This window comes from Aythya ferina (genome assembly GCF_964211825.1).
Source record: "Aythya ferina genome assembly, contig: HAP1_SCAFFOLD_29, whole genome shotgun sequence".
Classification (NCBI taxonomy): Eukaryota; Metazoa; Chordata; class Aves; order Anseriformes; family Anatidae; genus Aythya; species Aythya ferina.
The window spans coordinates 3,888,551-3,902,009 of NW_028181463.1; the positions used below are offsets into that span (position 1 = coordinate 3,888,551).

Here is a 13,459-nt window from a genome sequence, read left to right on the forward strand (position 1 = left end):
TGGAGTGCAGAAGACAATCAGGGAATGCCAGGCTTAAGGCCTCGGTCTTGTACTTGGGTTTCACCTGGACACAGGGACATGGGGGCACCAGGTTTTGGGTGAGGGAGTGAGGGCTGGACTGAGTTGTCACTGGTGGATGCCCAGTGCCCCTGGAGAACCTGACCCTTCAAGAAGCAGCTTCTTGGGATTGAAACGTGAGAGGACCGGTGGCATCAAGGAGGTATTGGGAGCCACCAGGATATCCTAAGGCTTCTCCTGGGATATTGAGTGCCTTGTGTTGGGTGGGCAGTGAGTGGATCTTCACAGTAAAGCTAAGCCAAAGGATGGATTTGCTAAAGGGAGCTCTGCAATGCCAGGGCACAAAGCTGGGTAACAGAACAAAAGTCTCAGAGGCCTTCAGTGAACAAGTGGAAAAGACCAAAAGACTGGGTGAGCAAGCAAGGGCAGGGAGGTGGGGAGAGGTGGGCAGGGGCTGAGCTGGGCTGGGCAGTGCCCGGCAGAGGGCAACAGCAGAGTCAGGGAGCGGTGGCAGCATGCAGGGGAGGGCTCCCAGCAGGGCTTGGTGCTGCAGAGCTAGGGCTGCGCCAAGGGAGCCCAGAGCTGCAGGGGCAGGGGAGAGGAGGCCGCTCTGGGCCCTTGCTGGCCTGGGCAGAGCAGGAAGGGGTCCCAGGGCATTCGTCCCCTCCCTGCAGCCTGTCAGCACGTCTGCTGAAGGCCAGGGCGGCTGCTGCAGGGGCAGGGAGCTCAGCATGGCCCTTGCAGCCCCCTGCCCTGGGCCAGCCTCTGCCCTTGGGCTCGGACCCGGCCTTGGCTCTGTTGGCAGGAACACTCTTGGCATGTTCTTCCTGGCCTCCCTTCGCCTGCGCACAGCTGCTGCCCACTCAGGTTGCTGCCACAAACGTGTCCTCACAAGCAGCACCACCCCTTGGGCTGCTTCTGCTGGCCTCCCCCACCCCACTGCCTTGATTCCTTTTCTCTGCTGGGCCCCAAATCCTGCACCAAAATGCATCCCTTGGCTTTCAGCACCCTCTCCCCTGCCGTGGTGGGACGTGTTTCCATTGGGCTGCCTACCAGACAATGTAATAAATACTATGAGCAGGACTAGAAGGGTCTTTTTTCCAGGCAGGGGAAGACGGGGAGGAAAGGGACAATTTGGTTTACTGGACCGTGTATATTTAATGGCCTGCCACAACAGACCCACAAATGTGTCAGGCTCCTCTGGACCACAGAATACCCTAATGCCATCAGGCTAGAAAGAGGTAGAACCCACCTGTATTTATGGAGTGACAGGGGCATCCCAAGAGATAACTGTACTGGAGCCTACCTTGCTTGGCCTTCCACAGAATCCTTCTGTTGGAGGTTTGCTGAGGGTTGAAGAACAGCAGGTGCCAATGGCTACCATGGTGGCGCACCTGAGGTAGCGTCATGTTAACCGAGACTCCCTGATTGCCATCCATGAGCTGGGTCATCGACTGGAGAGCCAAGGTGTAGATGTAGAGCTTGGGAGCGTGGTTTAGTGATGGACTTGTCAGCACTAAGGCAAAGTTGCCTGACCTGGGTGACTGTCGTGGTTCCGCTCGAGTGGGCAGCCGAGCTCCACCACAGCCGCTCTCTCACTCCCCCTCCTCAAAGAGGAATGGGGAGAAAATATGTGAAAAGGGCTCAAGGATTGAGATAAGGACGAGAAAATCACGCAATAATTATTGTAACGGGCAAAACAGACTCGGCATAAGGAGATAGTAAGATTTATTGCCTACAACTAACAAGCGAGAGAAGTGAGAAAACAAAGGAAAAAAACCAAAAGCACCTTCCCCCCCCATCCACCCTCTTCCACCTCCTCCCCCCGAGCGGCGCAGGGGAACGGGGAATGGGGGTTATGGTCAGTCTACAGCACTTCTTCTCTGCCGCTCCTTCTCGGTCACTCTCGTCCCCTGTGCTGTGGGGTCCCACCCACGGGATGCAGTCCTTGATGAACTGATCCGGCGTGGGCTTCCCACAGGCAGCAGCTCTTCCAGAACTGCTCCAGATATGGGTCCGTACCACGGGGTCCATCCCTCAGGAGAAAACTGCTCCAACCTGGCTCCCCTACGGGCAGCAGCTCCTGCCAGATCACCTGCTCCTGCGTGGGCTCCTCTCCACGGGCTACAGGTCCGGCCCGGAATCTGCTCCGGCAGGGGTCTTCCACAGGCGGCAGCCTCCGTCAGTGCAGGGCCACCTGCTCCACCGTGGTCTCCTCCACGGGCTGCAGCGTGGAACCCTGCTCCACCGTGGTACTCCATGGGCTGCAGGGGGACATCCTGCTTCACCATGGTCCTCACCACAGGCCGCAGGGGACTTCTGCTCCGGCGCCTGGAGCACCTCTCCCCCTCCTTCCACACTGACCTTGGTGCAAGGCTGTTCTCCCACTCCCTTGACTCTCCCGGCTGCTGTGTGGCGCAGCGTTTTTTCCCTGTCTTAAATATGCTCTCACAGAGGCGCAAAACAACATCGCTTATTGGCTCGGATCTGGAAAACAATGGGGCCCTTCCCAAACATGGGGCAGCTTCTAGATCTTTCTCACAGAAACCACCCCTATGGCTCCATGCTACCAAAACCTTGCCACGTAAACCCACTACAGTGACACGTCCCAGAGTAGTGTCGGGCACAATGCAACTCTTTTTGCATTCTGCATCTATAGCACAGGAAGTAGGACTTTGCCCTACTCTATTGACTGGGCAGCTCTTTTCACATCACTCAATTTAGGTTTCTGTGTCTAGAAGGGGACAATTTCCCCAATGAGGCCAATCTCATGGCTACAGCTACAGCCAATGAAGATATATTTCCTTTAATTTTCTTCCTGAGTTTTCCACAGAAGACCCAATAGACACTATGGATGTCCAGGTGTCTACTGAGATTCAAGCTGAATTTCTCAGGATCCAACGGTCATTTCAAATTTATTTTATTTTATTTTATTTTATTTTATTTTATTTTATTTTATTTATTTTATTTTATTTTATTTTATTTTATTTTATTTTATTTTATTTTATACTTTAATTCTTTCCCAATGAACCCCTGAATTGTCTTAGAAAGGGTTTCATGTTCTGGGCTAGGCTGCACTTACAGGGACAAAGACTACTGCTGGCAGTGGAGGTGTCAGACTGCTTTTCCTCCCGATGGAGTCCTCCAAAGTCCTCCAAAGAAATCACCCTGGATGAATAGCAATAGGAGAATGATGCTCAAAACTGAAATGCAACAAAATTCAGCCTTTGAAATAAGAAAATATTTTTATTATGTGCTTTGTGAAATTTTTTCCCTTAAAAACGCCATAAAAGCTCTGCAATTAGCTGCACAAGGCGTGAAGGCTTGAAGAATACTATCGAAGAGATGTTAGGAGTTTCTTCATTTTATTGAATTCCATGGTGTATTTTGGTGCTCAGTCGATGAAGTTCAGGTACTGAGAGGAGAATGATGCAACTGCTAGAGAAAGTAAAGTCAGAAGGAAAAGTTGAAGTGACTTGGAGTATTAATGGGCCCCACTGAGGGCTGTTACTAACAAAGGCTCCCCAGGAACATGTTAGGGCAGATAACTGCAGGCCATGACTACAGACAGGAAAAGGCACTGTGCTGAGAAAAGTCTTTGTTTTGGTGATACAGAAGAGCCAAGGTCTGGCCCCAGCCTCTGGAACAGGAGATCCTGCACCCCCACATCTGGCTCAAGGCTTTTCCTGGGGTCTGTGGGATATGGTGAGCAGGGTGATGCCATGAGAAGAACAGTGGTATGACACCTCTGAGGTGCTGCACAGGGTTGCAAGGAATCAATGAGGCCCCACTGTAACGTATATAACATATCTCCTCCTAAGCTCTAGCCAAGGGGACAAAAACTTCAGGGCTGTTGGGGCCTTCCCCTTTTACCAGCACCCTCTGCCTTCTCCTCTGCAGGCATGCTGTCCAACACTTTGCCCTATTTCCTTGAAGGCTGCAGGCACCCATCTCTGTTCACCACCTTGCTCTCATGCCTTACTTACACTGATGTCTCGTCAGCCCTCCCAGCTGTTCCTTGAAACACAAAGCCATGGTCTGATCAGATGGTGACCTCTGGCACCACACCACTACTGTTTGAGTGACACGTCCTCCTCCTCATGGCCAGTGCCAACCTTCCAAGGTGCACTTTGTGGCAGTTTTTTCTCTCCTGCTCTTTCCTACTACCACAGAAAGCTCCATCAGGGTGGAAACCACTCCTGAAGTAGGCATCCCAACCCAGCAGGCTCCTCGTGGCCTGTCAGCCAAGCAGACACAAGTCACCTCAGCAGCAGCTTCCAAGCCAGGGGCCTGCTGCTGGCCTTGCAGCGTCTTGGCTAGACATGGCCAAGCCTTGTGCCTGCTGCTGTGCAGTCATGGACTCAAGCAGAAGGGACAGGACAACCCATGTTGGGGCCTTCTTTCTGTCTGGGTCTTCCTGAGTCTCTAGGCAGAGGGGATCCCCCAGTCAGCATGCCAAGCAGGTGCCTTGACTTCTCAAAAGTCAACGGTGACCTTCGACCTTCTTCAGGCAGAAGTGACCTCACAGTCCCTTTCCGTGACACGTTCCTGCTGCTGCCCTATCAAGTGCAGAGACAGAAGTGACCTCGCAGTCACTGCCACAGTCACATTGTTCCTGCTGGGGCAGGAGATGCTGAGGCAGAGCTGAGCCCATCAGAGCATTCCCACCCATCTCCTCCTTGTGGTCCACAAGCTGATCAGATCTATGGCCTGTCACATCCATCTTTGCATGCCATGTGACTGCATTGCACCCTCACAGTTCTTGGCCTGCACTAAGGGCCAGACCCAGTATGGTACCTAAAGGTAAGGGTTAGGAAAGGGGCTGAAGGTGAGGAAGTTAATGCACAGGAACAAGGGAATCAGCTGTTAGGTTCACGCATGGGATCAGGGACTAGGGTTCACCTTTCTGGGTTTGAGTTTAAAGAAAGCTTTATTGGGATTATTTGGTGTTCTGCTTTGAGTATCAGGTCTGTGGTTAAAGTATGGAAAAGCTTCATGATTTAGGGTTTGTTTAGTTTTTCCAATAATTGTAGGCTTAAATTGAGCATTTAAATCTAGTGTTAAGGACAGGGATCAATGTAAGCAAGACAATAAGTGTAAGGGAAAGAGGCTATGTGCTGAGTTTTGGCTTCAATGCATACTTTGAGGTCAGGCGTAGGAGTAGTCAATTCCTGTCTGGGTGTGGAGTGGCATTTAAATTTAGGAATTAAGTTTACTCTTTGAAGCTGGGGAATAGCCTCATATAACTGTTTTAAGACACGGTTACAGCAGCTTCCACATAGCATGAACACTCTTACCTTTTACAAAATACTTAATTTCTACTGGATGATCCCCTATTCCCTCCTCCAAAACTCAAATTTCTCCTGACCAGGGCTTCTCCTGACCTCACTATATCAGCCATATTCTTAGAGGCATCTTTCTGGTGGCTTTCATGATCTCAGAGTATCCATCACACCTCTGTTGGCTACTCTATTCCTGAAAAAAGTGGCATTTAATACACAATGGAAAAGGACACAAAAGTCCATCAGAGCACCCTGAACATGTGCCCAGCAGCTCGGCACCATCACAAAAGTGCGGTTCCTCCCTACAAGTTTTCTTTCCAGAATGGCTCCTACGGCTCCAGAGTAAATTTACCCAGGAACTCAGTTCCCCAGTCCACACCACTCTTGCCTGCAGGTCCCATGTGTCTCTCCAACCCTCCCTTCTTCCCCTGCAGTAGTGGCACCTCACTGCAGCAGGTTGGTGCATCTCCAGGCTCAGGGATGTTTCCTGAGGGCCTGCCCCGTGTGGGGAGGAAGAGAGCAAGGTCATCTCCTGGGGCATGGCTGAGCACAGCCCAGCCATCCTGCACCGCGGGCAGGCCCCTGCTCCCAGGCTGAGGCACACATGCAATGTGCACACTTCTCCATCCACCCAGCTTCACGCAGGGACCTTCAGCCCTTTCCCAGTCACAATATTTGGCTACTTCTCCACCCACAGACATACCCTGCTTTCCATCTGGGGACTCAGGCAGGACTTTAAGGATCTGCTAAAGCCCTGGGTGTCCTTGTTTCTCACAGTTCTTTCTCCTGGCCCTCCCCACTGCACAGCAGTGCCTCTCAGGTGGCTCTCAGTGACACTTCAGAAGGGCTTTTGGGCTTCCTCAATTGTCCTGGTGCTTATTACCATCTTCCTGGCTCCTTACAGAGCTTAGAGGGAGTCTTCTTGTCCATCAGGGGCCCTGTACTGGCTCTGGCTGGGATGGAGTTAGTCTCTGCAGAGCAGCCCCTGAGGTGCTGTATTTTGGATATGTGACCAGAGCAGTGCTGGTAACCCACAGCGCTGGTCGCTGTTTTTGAGCAGTGTTTGCAGAGGATCAGGGCATTCTGTGGCTCACAATTTGTGAGTTTTACTTATTTTTACAATTCTGCCTCCAATTCATCATGAAGAAGAGAAAGCAGCTGGCCAATAGGTGTTTATCTTCTGGATGTGTTGATCAAGGAGGTGTCCGTGGTGCCAGGAGATGGAGGACCGTGAAGCTGCAGGAGCCCTGCTCTCTTGCCTGGCAGATCCCCAGCACACAGTGCCTGTGCCCCGCAGGGCCAGCCCCGCTCCCCAGGCCAGCACAAGAGGCCTGGCCCAGCCACAGAGCAGCCTGACCTGAGTTCTTTTCCATTCTCAGGAGCCTGATTTTCACACCCACTGTTTTCTGTTGCATGTAGAGGCAAGAGATCCTGGCAAAGGTTGGTGCTCTGGCCTAGCAAGAGCAGACCTGGGGGGGGTCTGGTCTAGGCCCCAGACTAGACCTGGAGCCCGTCATAGGTGCTGGAGTGGCGGCAGGACATGTCAGAGGTGTTGTAGTGGCTTCAGGGCCTGTCACTGGGCTTGGAGTGGCACTGACTGAGGCTCCCTTTGGAATTCCCTTTGGAATTGCCAAGGTGATAACCCCTCATTTTCAGCACTTCTGCAGTTTTTAAGGATTCTGCACGTGCTCAGGGGGGAAGTTCCAAAGCACTGGAGGTGCCCACTGCTCTAGGTGCCTGCCCAGATCCTCCCATGCTCCCTACCACTCCTAACTCTCCTGCCTTGGGGCAGGACTCTGAAGGGCATTCTTAACGAGATGTTTATCCTTAACCAAAAATTGAAACACATTCAGGAGACATCACAGTAGGACCATCCCATGGGTATCCAAAGCTTTGTAGAGCTAGTGTAATTAGCCTGGAGGAGAAGGGGGAGGTGAAGGAGAAAGAGAGAGTGCATAAGTGGAGAAGTGTCTCTTCCGTTTCTCCTCATGGATTGGCTCCCTAAAGCAAAAAGGGGAAGGGTGTAGTTCTTAAGAGTTTCTGAGTGATGGTTCCTGAGGTATGGAGGTGATGGCAATGCTCAGTACAAAGAACAGATTTGTCACATGACCAGTAATTTTCCTGACTCATAAGCCAGTGTTACACAACATAGCAAAATAACTTTAAACCAGACCCAGAAATGATAAAGAGCACAATGGGCACACATGCAGTAAGTAATGTGCTATACAACACATTTCTGAAAACAAGCCCAACAGACCTGAGATCCAAAATGTCGACCTTGTGATCAGCAACTATTAAACTGGTCTAATGCTTATAACAATTTAACTTTAGCACTCTGTGGTAAGATCTGTCCTTATCTCAACCCTTTGTGCCCCACACTGGGTGCCAAAAAGACTGCTGTGGTTTAACGCGGCAGTTCGAGTACATGGAATTATTAGAACAAGTCTAGATCAAGGGGCTGGAGCACGTCTGCTATGAAGGCATTCTGGACAAGCTGGTACTGTTCAACCTGGAGAAGACAAGGCACGGGAGAGACCTTAGGGCAACCTTTCAGTACTTAGAGAGGACCTACAGGAAAGCTGGGGAGACAGTCTTTGGGGGTGTAGTGATGGGACAAGGAGAAATGATGTTAAACTAAAAGAGGGTAGGTTTAAATTAGATATATGGAAGAAATTCTTTCCTCTGAAGATAATGAGGCACTGGAATAGGTTGCCTGGAAAACCTGCGAATGTCCCATAACTGGAAGTGTTCAAGGACAAGCTGGAATGAACCCAACCCAAACCATTCTATGATTCTATGATCCCATGTTTCTATGATTATCTATGACACTGCTACCATTGACCGTGTTAAGCCCATGAAGACATAAAACCTTCAGAATTCTCCTGGTCAGTCCTCAGGTTTCTTAGAGGTAGTGTGAGAAGGGTTAGAGAGGTGCTGGTGGAGCTGCTGACATTGTCATAAGACCTATCTCAAAGACCTTGGAAAGGGCAGGTTGATCAAAGACGTTCCTCTGTACTTTGAAAATGCAGATGTCAAATTCATCTTCTACTAGAAGAGCAAGCAGAAGGATGATTAAGCCTAACCAAGGAGTAAAACACCAGCCTTAAGCCTAGCCCTCCACCAAGAACTGAACTCTAACCCACAAAGCTTGCTCTTCCCCTACCCCTTGAGCAGGCATCTTGAGCAGAACACTGATCCCTCCCTTAAAGGCCTACCATTCCCTTAACCCTAGAAGGTGACCTCTAATGCCTAAATGTTAATCTGAACACATAACTCCCAAAGCCCTCCACCATGCACACAACACATCTCAGCTTCAACCCCACTTCTACACCTAACTTCAGCTGCTTGTCCCCTTGGGGTAGAGCAGGAACTGTGAAGTCCTGCAGCAGTCACTCAGCATTGGAACAGGCATGTGAGGTGATAGGTATCTGATCAGATCAGAGGCCACAAGGAGGAGCTGGCTGGGAATGCTGGGATGAGGTCAGGTGTGCCCCAGGGCTCGGTGCTGGGGCCGGTCCTCTTTAATATCTTCATCGATGATCTGGACGAGGGCATCGAGTGCACCCTCAGTAAGTTCGCAGATGACACCAAGTTAGGTGCGTGTGTCGATCTGCTTGAGGGTAGGAAAGCTCTGCAGGAGGATCTGGATAGGCTGCACCGATGGGCTGAGGTCAACTGCATGAAGTTCAACAAGGCCAAGTGCCGGGTCCTGCACCTGGGGCACAATAACCCCAAGCAGAGCTACAGGCTGGGAGATGAGTGGTTGGAGAGCTGCCAGGCAGAGAAGGACCTGGGAGTGATGGTGGACAGTCGGCTGAATATGAGCCAGCAGTGTGCTCAGGTGGCCAAGAAGGCCAACGGCATCCTGGCTTGTATTAGGAACAGCGTGACCAGCAGGGCTAGGGAGGTGATCGTCCCCCTGTACTCAGCTCTGGTGAGGCCGCACCTCGAGTACTGTGTTCAGTTTTGGGCCCCTCGCTACAAGAAGGACATCGAGGTGCTTGAGCGGGTGCAGAGAAGGGCGACGAAGCTGGTGAGGGGCCTGGAGAACAAGTCCTACGAGGAGCGGCTGAGGGAGCTGGGCTTGTTCAGCCTGGAGAAGAGGAGGCTCAGGGGCGACCTTATCGCTCTTTTTAGGTACCTCAAGGGAGGCTGTAGCGAGGTGGGGGTTGGCCTGTTCTCCCACTTGCCTGGTGACAGGACGAGGGGGAATGGGCTTAAGTTGAGCCAGGGGAGTTTTAGGTTAGATGTTAGGAAGAACTTCTTTACAGAAAGGGTTGTGAGGCATTGGAACAGGCTGCCCAGGGAAGTGGTGGAGTCACCATCCCTGGAAGTCTTCAAAAGACGCTTAGATGTAGAGCTTAGGGATATGGTTTAGTGGAGGGCTGTTAGCGTTAGGTTGGAGGTTGGACTCGATGACCTTGAGGTCTCATCCAACCTAGAAAATTCTGTGATCTGTGATTCTGTGATTCAGGATGTACTGGGCCTGCAGGAGGCCCATGGTTGTGAAGGAGGCTGGGAGGTCACTTCTGTCTGTGGATCTGATGGACCTGCATGAGGAATGTGGCACAGTTAGGGACTGTGAAGGCCAGAAGCATGCACATGGCATTGAAGATGATGGTGAGGCATCTTCTGTTCTGGTCAGGTGATAGACCACAGGAAGGCTGATGGGATGGGAGTCATGCTTGAGGTATAGTTTGTGAGAGCATAGAATCAGAGAACGGCTCCTGTTGGAAGGGACTTCAAAGATCACCTATTGCTAACCCCCTGGCCATAAGCAGGGATGCCCCCCATGAGATCAGGTTGCCCAGGTTGCCCAGGGCCCTTTGCACAGGAATCCCTTTCTCTGTTGCATCAACTACACCTCTCAGCTTGGTGTCATCTGCACACTTGCTGAGGGTGCACTTGACCCCACTGTCTATGTCACTAATAAACATATTAAACCATACGGGTCCGAGGACAGACCCCTGAGGTACAAGACTCACCACCAGCCTCCACTTGGACATAGAGCCATTGAGCACCACTCTCTGGGTGTGACCTTCAGGCCAACTCCTTACCCACTGAATGGTGCACCCATCAAATGAATATCTCTCTAATTTGGAGACCAGGATGTCATGTGGGACCATGGCAATGGTCTTAAAGAAGCCCAAGTAGATGACATAGGCTGGTCTTCTTTTGTTGTCTGATGTGGTCACTCCATAGTTAGAAAGCCACCAGATTGGCCAGGCACCATTTACCCTTTGGTGAAGCCATTCTTGTTGTCTCAGATCACCTCTTTGTGCCTTGACACTGATCCCAGGAGGATCTTTTCCATGATCTTTTGAGGCACAGAGCTGAGGCTCACCATTCAGTAGTTCCCTGGGTTATCCTTTCTACCCTTTTTAAAAATGGGAGTGGTATTTCCCTTTTTCCAGTCACCAGGGACTTCACACAACTGACAGGACTCTTCAAATATGATGGAGAGAGGCTTGCCAACTGCATCATCCAGTTCCCTCAGGATGCTGGGATGCAAGTCATCAGGTGCCATAGACTTGTACTTGTTGAGTTCCATCAGGCGGTCTCAAACCTGCTCTTCACTTAGAGTGGGTGGGACTTTGCACCTCCAGCCTCCATCTATGGCTTCAGGGAAATGAAAGACTTGGGAAGCCTGACTGGCAGGGAATTCTCTAGAATCTCTTCTTATTATTCCTTGCATCCCTTGCCAAGATGAGGCTTACTCACCAAATTGCCTTCCGTGGACACTAGTATTAAAATGCTCTATTTATCCCTCGATTTTTTGGCAGACCTAAATAAAATGCTAAACTACAGAGCTTGCCTATACCCTAACCACAGAAGAACAACAAACATTCCCAAAAAACCTCTATTTACTCTCTAACCCAGAAAAGAGAGTCCTAGTCCCTAAGGGACTAGGGATATGTGAGCTCTGCCTCAGGATCTCCTGCCCCAGCAGGAGGAATGTGACTGTGGCAGGGACTGTGAGGTCACTTGTGTCTGGAGGTGGCAGGTCACCCTTGCCTTCTCCCTGGGAGCTGCACTTTTGGGCCGACATCTGGCAGTGGCCCTGCTAGGCCAGCAGAAGGCACCTGCTTGGCATGCTGACTGGGGGATCCCCTCTGCCTCCAGAGCCAGGACGACCCAGGCAGAAAGAAGGCCCCCATATGGGTTGTCCTGTCCCTTCTGCTTGAGTCCATGACTGGGCAGCAGCAGGCACAAGGCTTGGCTGTGTGTAGCCAAGAAGCTGCAAGGCCAGCAGCAGGCCCCTGGCTTGGAAGCTGCTGCTGAGGTGACTTGTGTCTGGTTGGCTGAGAGGCCGCAAGGAGCCTGCTGGGTTGGGATGCCTACTTCAGGAGTGGTTTCCACCCTGACGGAGCTTTCTTTGGTAGTAGGAAAGAGCAGGAGAGAAAAAAACTGCTACAAAATGTGCATTGGAAGGATGGCACTGGCCATGAGGAGGAAGAAATATCCAGGGGAACAATTGGTTTTGTTGCTAATAACAGAGACAAAGAAGGCATTAAGTGTCTCAGCCTTTGCCTCATTCCTTGTCACCAGGTTTTGCCCCCAAAATCCAATAAAGCATTATGATTCTCCCTAATCTTCCATCATTTAAAGTATTTTTATTTTTATTTTTATTTTTATTTTTATTTTTATTTTCATTTTCATTTTTATTTTTATTTTTATTTTTATTTTATTGTCTTTGACAGTAATAGATGGATTGAGCTCCAGTTGGGCTTTGGCCCGTACAGTTTTGACCTGCACAGCCTCATAACATTCAGGACATGACTACAGAGAAACTGACAGCATGCATGAGAAGAAAGCACAGCAAATGTGGAACCTGGCAGCCTTCCATCCCCTACCTTCTGTGACTGTGCTGCAATGCCATTTAGCCGGTTACTCCTGAATTATCCAAATTTCCCTGCAACTCTTGGTGCTGCTGTCTAGTCAGATATAGCACAATTACCCATAGGTTGAACTCTCTGCCTGCTGACATTAACAGCTGATAGAATCACTGTGGGTGAACCTTGAGAATCTGCAGGATTTTGACTTCGGAAAACACTTGACTTTAACATGGAGAAGAGCCCAGTCCTGTACCAGAGGAAGAGCAACCCCACACATCAGGGCAGACTGGGACCCTGCTGAGTGAGTAGTGCCCAGGAGGAGGAGGGCCTGGGCACCACGAGGGATGCCATAGAGCAGTGGTGCCTGCTCAGCAGGAACCAGGCCAGCTTCCTACAGAGCTGCCTTCTGAGGAGCATGGCCACCAAGAAGATCTGAGTTATCACGCTCAGCTCAGATCTGCTGTGACACCTCAGAGATAAGGGTATGCAGCCAAAAAGGAAAGATGTGGAGGTCTCGGAGTCCCTAGCAAAGCCATGTATAAACAGGGTAGAGGACTGTGACAAGGCTGAAAGTCCCAGCAGGACCAGGTCTTTGTGTTCATATCTATGACTGTTATCTCTGCCACTGACGCCCATGAGGAGACAGCTTATCATTAAAGCATCAGGGCCTCATTGCCTCCTCACCCCCCACCTATGAACCAGGCAGGGGTCGTACCATTCTCCTACACTTGGCAATGCAAATCCCCATCTCCTACTGCCCCACAAAGAGCCATGAGCAACCTGTAAAGGAAAGGATCTCCCTTCCGAAGCACTTGGGGTCAAGGCCTGGCCTTTGTGCTTGGTGACACACATCCAATTTTCCTACACATCAGTGTCACCTTCACATTGCTTTTGTCTCCTTGTCCTCACTGCCTCCAGGGTTCTGCTCTAACGAGCTCCAAGGGAGGCTGTGTCAGTGCTGGCCCTCAGGGGGACACTGCAGGAAACTTGCCTCTGACTTGCACTTCTGGAGAGATGTCTTCAATTGTCTCGGAGTGCCTGAGGTTCGTGGGCTCATCAGCAAAGCCCCCAGAGGGGTGATTGCAGTGCCTTGGGCTGGTGCTGTGCTGCTGAGCTGGGCCAGGCTCGTGGGACATGAAAAAAAACGTATTTCAAAAAGTCCCATGAAGCAGAGAGACAGCTGTGCCCAGGAGCAGCTCCTCTGCACAGCGCAGCAGGGCTGGGGGCTCTGACCGCAGCTGGCACACAGACAGGAGAGAAGGAGAGAGGGCTTGGAGGCACTGAGGAGCACAACAACAAAGGGCAGCGTGTGGCAGGACACAT

The 13,459-nt window shown here is 51.0% G+C and overlaps 1 protein-coding gene across 1 annotated transcript in view; it reads right to left on the reverse strand.

Annotated features, from left to right (window-relative positions):
- The window catches only part of LOC311427925 (olfactory receptor 14C36-like), a gene marked incomplete at both ends in the record, with an annotated part of 221,329 nt that overhangs the window by 153,650 nt on the left and 54,220 nt on the right, over window positions 1–13,459 (reverse strand). The window lies entirely within an intron of this gene.